Here is a 13,186-nt window from a genome sequence, read left to right on the forward strand (position 1 = left end):
GACGACGTTTGAATCAGTTTCTGTACTCGTCAAGCGTTTTATGGCCGGATTTCCCCTTATTTTGTTGTAGGTATCCTTGCTACTTTACAAATGGCATTTGGTTCGAAATGCGAGAATCGTGATGCCATTCGATGATCTGCGCGAACGGTTTTGGTACCGAAACTAGGGAAACCCCACACCAAATATGTTGAACGATCTGACTCTTAGACAAAAGATGTAATATGATCACAAAAGACTATTCGATTATACAATAGCATGAATACAAAATAGGAATTTTGCTGTTAGCGAATAACAATTCGATCAATAACCATATTATTGTATTAAATTTGTCTTTTGTTTATGTGCGCTGTCTTTTGAAACACCTACTTATTGAATTATTATTATGTTTCCATGGATATCTATCGTAATTTAGATTTATTTATGGTACATTGTAAGCGCCACGGGAAGTAGTAAATTGCCGTTGCAACACCAAGATTTAACGTTACACAGATTGTGATCGTTTAGGTAAAGTGGATGCTAACTACCTATAAAGAAAATATGTTTGTGATAGTAGTAATTTGTTTTAAAAGGAGTTTAGTATCTAAATACAATAAAAAGATGTTTATTGAGGTACACAGGAATTTCAAACACAACATAATCTTCAAGTTTTTTTTACACTACGTAAGTTACAAAATCTAGTGGTTATGTTACATTAGGTACTACTAAAACATATTGAGTATTAGGTACCTAATTCGTTTTGTTTTTAATACAAAAAGCTAAGACGCGACGCGCAGCAAATTTTTGTCAATTCATAGCAGAAGTAGCTTAGAGCTTAAATAGTAGAAAAAAAACCGGGCAAGTGCGAGTCGGACTCGCGCACGAAGGGTTCCGTACCATAATGAAAAAAAAAACGGAAAAAAAATGCAAAAAGAAAACGGTCACCCATCCAAGTACTGACCACGCCCGACGTTGCTTAACTTTGGTCAAAAATCACGTTTGTTGTATGGGAGTCCCATTTAAATCTTTATTTTATTCTGTTTTTAGTATTTGTTGTTATAGCGGCAACAGAAATACAACATCTGTGAAAATTTCAACTGTCTAGCTATCACGGTTCGTGAGATACAGCCTGGTGACAGACAGACGGACGGACGGACGGACGGACGGACGGACAGCGAAGTCTTAGTAATGGGTCCCGTTTTACCTTTTGGGTACGGAACCCTAAAAATAAGTTACGGGTCTTATAAAAAGAAAAAAATATTTTGCTCGCAAAATCGTAATTAATTTCCCAATACGAATTCTAACAGGTTTTTATATGCCCCAAATATCGGAGGAATGTTGCTTTAAGTGTTTTGTGACTCATTCGTAATAAGGAATTACATTAAGTCATAATTAAGTAATATGACGTTTCGTTTCCTTTTCAACAAGGATTTGGAGTTCAAATTCAAAAAAAAAGACGTGCGAAGTAGTCCATTATTGTGAACATCAATAAATAACTTATTGCACCAGTTCTATTCTATATCATATTTTATTATACTATATTATAGTCACAGCACGATTTAGTATTTCAAGAATGGTCCAAAATAATTAATATAATAATAGGATGACCGATGATGCCATTTCTGAAGTGACTACAGCTTCCGTGTGATCTTGAATGGCGAAGTCGGGTGGAGCACGATTTCACAAAACTATAAATTTGGACCAATTAATACGAGTTAGGTATCATCATAGAGAAAAAAATACATAGAGTGCTCACTCCATAGGTACATCAGTTTTAGTACCAAAACGACTATTATTTTCGTAGTCGACATCTAGCATCGAGTAGCGGAATTATCAGTACTGTTACTTGACAATAGATGTTCCGACGACCAGAAAGTCTAATGCTCAACAAATTTTAGCTAATATGTATATTAACCGGATTAACCGGAACTCTCTTTTCAACTCCTTCTGCTTTTAATATTAGTTGTAAATTGTTGTTCAATACAATTTTCGTAAGTCGCGACACTAGAGAACTAGAGTATCAAGTAGCGGTACTGATAATTCCGCTAATCGATGCTAGATGTCGACTGCGAAAATAATAGTCGTTTTAGTATCAAAACTGATGTATGGAGTGAGCACTCTATTCTTACTATATTTCTCTATGGTATCATCTTCTCGATTACTTGTGATATATATAATTGCGTTATGACGAATTATATTTGCTTTTATTGCGATAATTGACACTTTTCATACGGCCACACTGGGATTATCGTGATAAAAAGCGGCGTTTCCCGGCGTTTCCCGTTTAGTGTGGTCCCGGCATTATTGGGTAGGTACTTACTTGACGTAAGTGCTTAAATATCTATCTTTGATCAAAGTATCTTTGTGTCCGTCCTGCGAATTTAGACAATTTAAATTGTACAAAAATTATTATTCTTATATAAGGGGAACATTTTGCTGTTACTCGAAATTTACAATATACATATTGGGCCCGTTTCTCAAAAGTTTGTAACTTGTAATACAAGCGGATGTCACTTTTTGACAGCTTTTGTTAGAAAAGGACTTCCACTTGTATTATAACTATCATAAGTTACAAGCTTTTGAGAAACAGGCCCCTTAAATCACACGAACCTCGAAGTCGCTCCCATACAATCGAAGTTCGCTCTCATTTTAAGACGACTTTTCCAAAAACGCTTACACGAAAATTAAGTAATTATATTTCAACGACCTATCTGTTTAAAAAGTTACTAGACGAAACTTTGATTTTATTTGGTTGCTGAAATATATAGAAAAAAAGTTGCCAAGTTCAACACACTACATGCCTTCAAAAGTAGCTAATCTTGGCACCTAAGTTGCTGCGTTGGTAACACTTATTTTCGGTACCGCTAGCCCTCGGAGCTATCGCCGAAGATCATCAGGATCACGACGCTTGCGCACGCCTCCGTGGGAAACCCAATGACGGTGCAGTGAGTTGCAATTCACACTACGATATTAATGATAAGCTTTCTGGACTATCTGCGATTAATAGAGCCGAGAATAGGTTACTTTCCTACCAGTCAAATCAGCTTCTTACTTACTTTTTATATTTCAATCAGATCTATTAAATATAAATTGTGTTTAAAAATAACTGCACCTATGTTTTTCTAATAATTATCTGGTGCTTTATTTCGTGCACGGTGTGAAATAATTTATTTTAACTTAGAGGAAACACACCTATTACAATTTAGTCTAAAAAATCTCGTATAAAGTGGATACAAACTATGGGAAACTCTACCGTAGCTTAAATCACTCACTAATCTTCTACTGTAAATAATAAAAGTACAAGATAATTGGGTGTCTTGTTGACTTTTGGATTAGACTTGTGGTAGAGACTGTAGGTACTCAAATAAAATAGGCGGTAACAAAATTCTCAGTGTGTTTGATTCTAACAATAAAAACCGGTCAAGAGCATGTCCTTCTTAAATATGTAGGTCTTATTCCAAAAGTGGAATATACCTATAACACGGCAGTTTTAAGGTTTTAACTTTCACCAATTTGTAACAAACATGCCAATAAGCTGAATGTTCAATAACTGTTCGATTAAATTACAATGTAAGCAACTGCATGGGAATCTCGATAAATTGCTCACGTAGAAAGAAGCGACGGTTACGAAATCACAAATCTGTTTCATCTGTCATAAGACTCATAAGTAGGGAATTGTGATTTATCCGTGTATTACGTTCCTACGTTATTCTCACGTGAACATCATTAATACGGTTACAATTTGTGCATGGGAAAAGAGTAAGCCATTGAAAACTTAACTGGCAAAGTTGTTAAGAGGGATTATATATTATAGTACTTATATCCAATAAAGATAGTAGGTACCTACCTATTCCTAACTATAGCAGTATCGAAGAATTTTCAGTTGCTTAACTAGCTGATTTGGTATGAACTGTGGTATTTTCAAATCAGCTTTTTAACTATCAGACAATTTTGCTACCAAAATGCGCATCGGATTCATTATTTTTCGAGGATTTATTCTCGTAAATACAGGTCAACAAACGTTTTAGATGGCGGCCTCAACTGTTTAAGGAAATGATACTAATCGACACGCGTCACAGATTTTCACACGGTTCTATTAAAACATTAAACAAACAGTTTTTTCTCCTTTTGAGGGGTGTGATTTATCACTAGCTACATATGTTGAGTGTGGTCATATTCACCTGTCAATTTTAGCAGTTTTATCATCGACTTGTTGTGAGCGTTAACTGCCAAAAGTTCGTTATCTAGTCAGTTTTAAGTTTTACATTCAACCGCTTTTAATTACTGTCAGCAGTTATCGAAGTTCCTATTAACATCGATACCATTTTTAGTTTTTTGATCAAGTTCCTTGACCTCTGCTTATCGACTAAAGAAATTCCATGACATGCAGTTGAACCGTTGTAACAAACTACTCGTGTAATAATGCTTAATTTTATTTCGAAATAAATGATCATAGAGCACTGTTCTCGCCGGTCAACAATAGCTTTATAAACCCCAATCCATCATTCTACATCATGTTTAAATGTCAGTGTTCAAATATATTTTCGTATGTGTCAATGGTGTATATAATTTAAATACATTACGCGTAGCAAAGTCTTTGCCGTGTTGACATAAATAGGTACTCAAGATCTTCTTAAATAAACTTCAGAAAGACTCGCTACCGCTACTGGGAAGTTGTCTTTTAACGCGTTTTAAGTTAATAAGGAAATTGCAAAAAAAGTCTGCCTTCAAACGCATTACCGTATGATAAAAAAAAACAATAAACAACAGTGACACAGTCAAGCTATAATTGCCAGTATTGGTGTACAACTGTTGGATTGGACATTTTAGTATGATAGCTTGTAACCGGCTAGCTAGAGCGGTAAATGAAAACTAGGTTCTTTATAGTAAATAATATAATATTAAAAAATATGTACAATAACATAAACTAATTTCTGTCAGTACTTGAATCTAAACCATTAAAATATCGTCACTGGCCTTAACGTTCTTGAATCCCATTCTTTGTCGAACCGTACGATCAACTTAGGCCGCGGGTGCGGGAATCAGCTTTGGCAACGCAGGCTCAGCGAGGTCCGTGGGTAAAGAAAAGCTTCAGCAGCAAACGTCCAAATAATAAGCAGCAACAATAATAAGTAGCTCTTCAATTTAAAGGTAGAAGGAAGGGCTGCATTAGTGGCAGCCCTAGTATTAAACTTTATCACTAATTATAACCATACAGTCGCATTAAAATAATAATTACAGAATGCGTAGAGATGCCATTAATATAAGTACAAGCTGCAAATTCTTTACCAGGTTGTCATTAAATCACTTAATCGTATGTCGTTAACGTGGAAAAACTGCAAATTAAACATTAATTAATTAAAATAATTAACGGAATATACAGCTGTGAAATTCATTGCACGTTAACACTACATTATCGAAAATTATTTTTCGATGCCTAAATTAGTTTCCTAATTAAATGTACTTTATTTAAATGTACTAAGTTATCTTTGGTTTAAAATCATACTTACAACGTGCTTACAACTTATTTTGTTCAAGCTCTTTTTTCTATTCCAAAATACCTATTATGTACCTAACTCAATATAGAATAAGACAGAGGTTAGTAGGTTGGGCAATCGAACAGTCATTTTTGTATCTGGGATATAAAAACGGGGTTTATCGCAAAAGAACAAAGTACTGAAAAATAGTAAGATTTAACTAGGTACATATATATGATTACTTGATTACGAACATTGGAAAGCACACGGGCTAAAACCAGTGCGTCCACAATTCGACCTTGTCACTACAATTCGAGCAGTTCGTTGGAATGTAGCCGTGACCGTGGTTGTGTAATAATTGGAAGATTTTTATTGGATACAATACAGTATAGGAAAACTCTTTCTATTAACATTGATGAATCAATTATGTTCTTGGAATAGCGGAACTTAATAGACAAGGATAAAACTTAGGTAAAAGTATGCTTTGTAGCAGATTATTTTTAAAGGTATACCTACCGTAAAACGGGGTGAGTAGGTTTCGCGGGAAAAGGGGGGTTATGAATGGGGAGAGAAGGTTTGAGAGGGGGGTGAGAAGGGATTTTAAGGCTACTGCTACAAAAATAATGTATTCCAATTTAAAATGCAGCTATAGTAATACGCATAATAAAAAAAAAACGATCCAACAATCTTCCAAAATCACCTTTGTATGAAAACCTCTTTCACCCCAAATACGAGGCACTACGGGGTGAGGTGGGTTTTCCTCTTTATCGTCAAACTTATGAAATGGAACTACCCAAAATAAAATAAAAAGTAAAATACAAACGTCCGGAACACTTATTATATACCTACACCATTCAGTTTTAATATGTAAAAATAAAATGTTATCGAGGTTTGAATTTCAGTTTTGACCCTACTCACCCCATTTTACGGTATTTAAATATATAGATACTGCCCTATTTGTAATATGAACGTCGCCGTATTCGTGCTTCTCCCAAATAAATAAGTTAAAAACGTTTGATTGATTCTCTATTCGAATAACATAAAATGTTTTCGTGAAAAAAGTGCAGTAAGCACTTAGGTAAATATTTATTTTAAAACCAAAATTCAGCACCCACGCACCAAATGGAAATAACCTAACCTAACCTAACAGAAATAACACTTGTCGGCTAATGTAAATCAGCATATTGTCAAAAATTTACCTAAACTAGGTAACATTAAACGATATCACCTTAAAGAAGGCCAATCCCCGGAAGACCAGCGTCAAGCTACCTGAAAGGTAACTTGACATCAAGCTGAGGAGAGACCTAGGTAAAGCCTGACCAGTAATATATGATCATTGTCAAGAGGGCGCTATTATTCTCATTTATATGGCAACAGTTCAGTATAGTCTGAACAATGTGGATTGGCAACTCGTTATTTTGACTTACATACTTTTACTCACTCTAATCATAATCAGTATCCAAATATTCGGTGTTCACATTTTTTTATTGTCGGTTTTTACCATATAAAATTCATGTATTTTCTTACGCGTCACACATAGGTCAAAATTACCTTACATAGGGTCTGCTACATTGTCAATGAATAAAATTGATCGTCTCCAAAGCCCATAGCAAAGAGAATAGAGTGTATAGAGAGTTATTGTCATAGTAAATTTTGTAGTCACTGTAAATTTATTGCCCTATCGACACAAGATTAAAACTAAAAATGAAAATCTATGTTATGTATATCTTTGCCCATAGTAAATATTTGTCAAACACATCTTTGTTACTGTACTTAAGTATTTCCTCGCTTATGTATAACATAACACTACAATAACCAAGTCGTAATAACCAGACTATAATTACATTTTGATTTGTTTACCTGTCAGCTCTGATGTTAATTTGGAAATGTTTCGTAGCGAAATAGTTTAATTTCCCGAACGGTTCTTTTCCAGCAGTTTATCATTTACATTATTTACAATGTTTCGCTCTTGATTATGTATAGTTTTGGCAATTTTTTGTCATTTATTATTTAATATTCAACACTTAAGTATTATTCAAGTAAACCGCCACAATGACACTAACAACAGTGACAAGCTATCATTAAAATTATTGCCAGTGTAAGAAATTAGTTCCAATGAAATTCCGCAACATGGCGCATGATTATATATAATGGTCAGGCTTTACTTATTCAGTGACGTTTATGTTTTATACCTACTAATAAAAGTGTCGTATTAGTTTTAAGCATTTTTTTATGTTTTATACCTACTAATAAAAGTGTTAAAGTTTTAAGCAATACTGTAAGCGTCCTGATTATTTTTTTTTCTTTCTTTTCTTTTTCTTTCTTTCAAAATGGTTGTCATCTGAATTAAGCATGTATATAATATTAAACTGTTGCGATTACTTGTGATAAGCAGTGATCGTACATTTTCCAGCATTTTTAACCCTGATTAATTAGCGTTTATTACGTTGATATTAAATTTACCGTTTCAGTTGAAATTATCTATACCAATTGCGTTAACACCACGCGAATCGATTTGGAGCAGCTGAGTGGTGTTAACGGAATTGGTATAAATAATTTCAACCCTAATGATTAATTAGCGTTAATTACGTTAATATTAACCTTAATTTACCATTTCAGTTGTAATTATCTATACCAATTCCGTTAACACCACTCTGCTGCACCAAAAATGCTGGAAAATGTACGATCACTGTGATAAGGATCTCGGTTAACCATTAGCAACAACCATGTCTACCACCTGTCTAGTGCAATCCTTTGTTAATCAGACCATTAAATATTATCCATGTTAGCATATCATGTAAAATCAATATGTACCTAAGTACCTATTCTTAAATAGATTTCGTAAAGTAGTACCCATTTCTGTTAATTCATCCATAAATTAATTTGATAGGTATCTATCTATAAGTAGTTTTTGTTAATCCGAAGTATATCCATCAAACTATAATAGCATCATCTTGACAGCACTTGTTTATCAATAAAATAGCTAAAGTGAATAGTTCAGGTCACTGTTATCAATTCTTATTTTACCTTCTTTTTTGTGAGTTATATACCTATATGAATATAAATCGAAAATATTTTTTGGGAAACTACAAATAACATCGGAATCTTTTGCATATTTTAAGAGCTATTCCATATTTGAAGACCTACTGAGATGGATTATATCATGTATTAAGTACAGATAGTACAGTTAAAGTCTCAGAAAAAGTATAATAAAATGAAGGTAATACATATACTTAACATTATTTGATCCTTAGTAAATGTCTACTGTTGCTAAAGTGTACATTGTTCATTTCAACTGTAGTAAATGAATACCCAATCCATGGAGTAAACGAATGGAGGCAACCTTGAAATACAAAGTGCATTGGCATTTAAATCAATAATTTGCTTTCCAATTAACGTCCCATGAGTTACTTTCCTCATATTATATCAGATATTAAGATCAACATTTCACAAAATGGCAATACGCAGATGTCAACGACTTGACAAGGCTACCCGGAAAAGCGTAGTCGTGTACACTGAGCGACGAAATAATCTGAAAACTTTTAGCCCTATTACTATATTAATAAAGTCGAAAATGCCTATGATTGTTGCTCAGTGTACGCCGTTTGCAAGTACATATACCGAAACTGGTCTTTCTTGCTAAGGTCGGGGTATAAAAAAATGTGCAAGTATGTGTCATGGTACATTGGATGTAAAAAAAATCACATTCTAGTCTTTGTGTCAGGTCAATCGTTAATGATAATGAACATATAAATTTCACGTGGGTTTAATTAGACATACTAATTAATTAGGTAGGTGATAGTACCTACATAATAGGTAAAATTTCCTTTTTTCTTATGCTGCTCGTATTTGCTTGTGCACGTAGACTATGTTTGTTAGATACTACTCTAATTACCTAAATACTTATTTAACGTATTTATTGAATTATGCAAAAACTAACATGACAATAAAAATATGGCGTTAACATTAGCGTGATTAACGTAATATATTGTATAATAATCAGTGATCGTACATTTTCCAGCATTTTTGGTGCAACAGAGTGGTGTTAACGGAATTGGTACCTATAGATAATTTCAACTGAAATGGTAAATTAAGGTTAATATTAACGTAATTAACGCTAATTGATCATTAGGGTTGAAATTATTTATACCAATTCCGTTAACACCACTCCGCTGCACCAAATCGATTCGCGTGGTGTTAACGGAATTTGTATAGATAATTTCAACTGAAATGGTAAATTAAGCTTAATATCAACGTAATAAACGCTAATTAATCATTAGGGTTCAAATTATTTATACCAATTCCGTTAACAACACTTCGTGCACCAAAAACGCTGGAAAATGTACGATGCCTGATAATAATGAATAAACTATCTGACTGATCTACAATTTACCAAGGTACTGCCAACAATATACATATAGCTTAGACACATTCAGAATACCTCCGTACCTAAGTATTTGAATATGATATATTCGATGTCCAAGTTGGCTAGTAAGTACATTTACTTTAGAAAACAGCCTCTATGCCATAGGTATGCCATAATACTTATGGCTGGAAGATGTTAGTATTTTGGAGGTTCTGGGGAAAACTGCTAAATCCCACTCAAGAGCAGACGATTCAACGGAGCCCGTTGTTCTGCCGCCTAAATACTTTTATTAATTTTAAGTTGTATTTTATAATATGTTTGCCAGTTTTAAGGTATGTATTTATTCATGGACCACAAGTTGCCTGAAAATATAGATTTTACATTTAATTTCAATAGCATATTACTACTTCCTTGAACAATGTCGCTAGAACTCCCGATACCCAGGTGGGTCGTCTGCTTTTTAGACACCGTTGAAGGACACAAAATCAAACTTTATGATAGGTACAATAAGATAAACGTACTGGTGCTCGACGCGGTCCCAGTACATGTCATCTTGAAACTTAAGTCATTGTCAATAGAGGTGACAGCAAGGTGTCATCTATTAGGCATTATGTCGAGCACTATTACGTTTACCTTATCAGATGCAACTCACGCAAGAATAAAGTGAGATTAGATTATAAAACTCGAGTTTCAGAAGCCTTTGCCTGACGAAAATGTACCTGTTGGTCGTAATATTTCACTAGCCTGTCAGAAGTAGGTACTCGTACCTACCTAGTATAAAAATCCTTGCACGTATTTGCTCTACCCGACAATGTGGTCAAAGAGCACAATAGAATTACAGAATCTTGTTGAATTGAATTAATACATTATTATTCCTAATTGCTACGCGTTGATACTGTGATTATGTCGTCTCTGACTGGACTTTTAATGGTATTTTACAATATGCATTGAAAAAAATAATAATTAATCAAGCACTATCTTTTTTATATATGCATGTAAATTTCACATAAAAAAAATTGCATTCCGTTCTGTTTTTGCCATTTTGGCTATGGAAAGGGGCCTAACCCTCCAGTGCCCGAGGCCAGTCATAAACTAGCTCAACAATGAAAAACTAATCGGAGAAAAAAAAACGGAGGAACGGGGGAACGGAGAAAGCTTTGCATCTAAATGTTATTACAAATTACCAGGAAAAATCCACGAGAAGTTTACCTAAGAAATCCAAATTATTATAACTTTTAAGGCACCAAAGTAGGAAAAAAAGAAATTAACATCAAGCCATCCCCCACGTTGGATATTTGTAGATTAATATATCCAAAAAATGGGTAAAAATGAATTACTTAGGTACCGAGAATACAGGATTTTTTGTATGTACAAGACAGGTTATGTGGTTGCGTTATGTCATTGACTAAGTCTGACCATAACTAAGAGCCTTTGCGTAAATATTGGCGACACACCTTCAAGGTTGTTCCAATTCGTCCGTTGTCTGAATAAATCTAAATAAACGACGATACAGACAGACAAAAAAATATATTCTTTTCTGGAATAAAGATGAAGAACAAAATGGTCAAAAGAACAATCAATAAAGTTTTCTAATTTTGAAACATGATGAAATTGCAAAGTTTGTTGTTAGTTTAAACGTTTAACACCAAAAATGGGCGCGTATGCACGATATAAAATTAAAACTCACCTACTAACCAATCATACCCAACCGGGTTCATATTAATCGCAAATAGTATAGGCTTTACTTTAGTGTTATACTTATTATAATGTATTACCTGTATTGTCCTCGTTTACGCCTTCACGCAATTGTAAAAACCTTATTTATTTACATTTACTTATTAACTGAACTAACAAGTTCACCGTTGGCCGTCAACTCCAATGAAATCACATTTGAATATTTTTATCCACGTTCCGTTTACGAAATGTTCGTTAACTTGGTTTTGGCGGGCTTATTTTTTTTTTAATCCGGTTCAAACACGTGCACTAACGCGGCCGGTCTCGCGGGTACTGAGTCCGAAATGTACCTTTTACTCTGCGGACCTGAGCTGGTCGTGTCACTTTATGTCACTGGCTGGTCAGAGTCATGGTATAATAATATACTCCGCCTGGTACTCCATTCCCGTCTTTTCTAGGTCACCTAACTGACACGCGCTTACGTCATCATGCGACAGCGCTATATGATAATATGCGATAGCGCTATATATAGCGGCCATGTTGTTGTGACGTAGCCCCGTGTCACTCTGGGAATGGAAGACCATGTTTTATTAGACTATGGTCAGAGTATTGAGCACTTTTTAATAAGCTTCCGATGATGAATGCGTTCCGGATCGTATTTACGATTTTCAACGGTTCACTGGTATAGCACACGGAAACTGTAGCGGATAAAATTGAATCTATGTGTCATGTCATTCGAATCATCCGGGAAGAGTGATGCCGGTTCTAGTGCTCCAAGAATTATAAGTAGTTGCAGTGATAACACTTTGATGCTCTGATGATTTGATCCTCTGATGAATTCGCTTTTCTACTTGCCACTTGCTTGATACCTTATGATGGATATGATGAGGAGTTATAACTTATAACCTCTGGATATTTCACATGCATTGTGAGTTTGTACGTACACCAGAGGCTAGACCAGACACCGTCACGTTCACGTTCTATTATTGTATTGTAAATTACCCAAATAGGTTTTCGATAGAATTATAATGGACGTTAATACTGACGGAATGACAATACATTGCATTAAAAGCAAAACCTGATCGACAAAAAAATGCGAATGACTTAAATAATTATCTGTTATACCTACTAATATTAATTAAAATGCAGTTTACTATTTTTAAAACTAATAAGCTTGAGTTGGGAGAAATCAGCACGTATGCATATTCATGTTTGACTTAAGCAAATAAACTATGACCACATATTATTATAACACTAAAGTCACGAAACTCTCGGGTTTTTTACACATAGGTAGCGATATAGTTTTATTATTTTTACCATAAATTCGGCTTTTCAGCTGGGTTGCACCAGCTGTGGTCACGGATTACTGACGTCCCAGCAAAATGTCATCGGAGGTGTACAGGTAAACTACCCGAAATTTGTTTACAAAAATGTTTGCGGTATATAAAGAAATTAAATCTACCCGTTTATGTTTAATGTTTATTTTTTCTTTCAAAATTTCAAATGAGTACCATACTATATTTAGAAATAAATGTATTAATTGTACCGACTGGCCTGATGAGACATGCTTATCATTAATGTCAACATCTACTCTTCTTTCATTACAATAAAGTTAAGCTCTAAGTCCTTAATATGCTTAATTAAACTAAGAAGACAACTCTGTTTTAAAAAAAAGAACAAGACCGTGTAACGA

General features: G+C 34.3%; 1 protein-coding gene across 1 annotated transcript in view; it reads right to left on the reverse strand.

The window, feature by feature from the left end:
• LOC134797511 (protein spaetzle 3) overlaps positions 1-11,888 on the reverse strand; it is a 51,795-nt gene extending 39,907 nt beyond the window's left edge. The window contains exon 1 of the mRNA XM_063769756.1: positions 11,595-11,888. The gene's annotated coding sequence lies outside the window, so the exon portion shown is untranslated. The remainder of the gene's footprint in view (positions 1-11,594) is intronic.
• Positions 11,889-13,186: the final 1,298 nt, after the last annotated feature.

Source organism: Cydia splendana, chromosome 15, assembly GCF_910591565.1.
Source record: "Cydia splendana chromosome 15, ilCydSple1.2, whole genome shotgun sequence".
NCBI lineage: Eukaryota > Metazoa > Arthropoda > Insecta > Lepidoptera > Tortricidae > Cydia > Cydia splendana.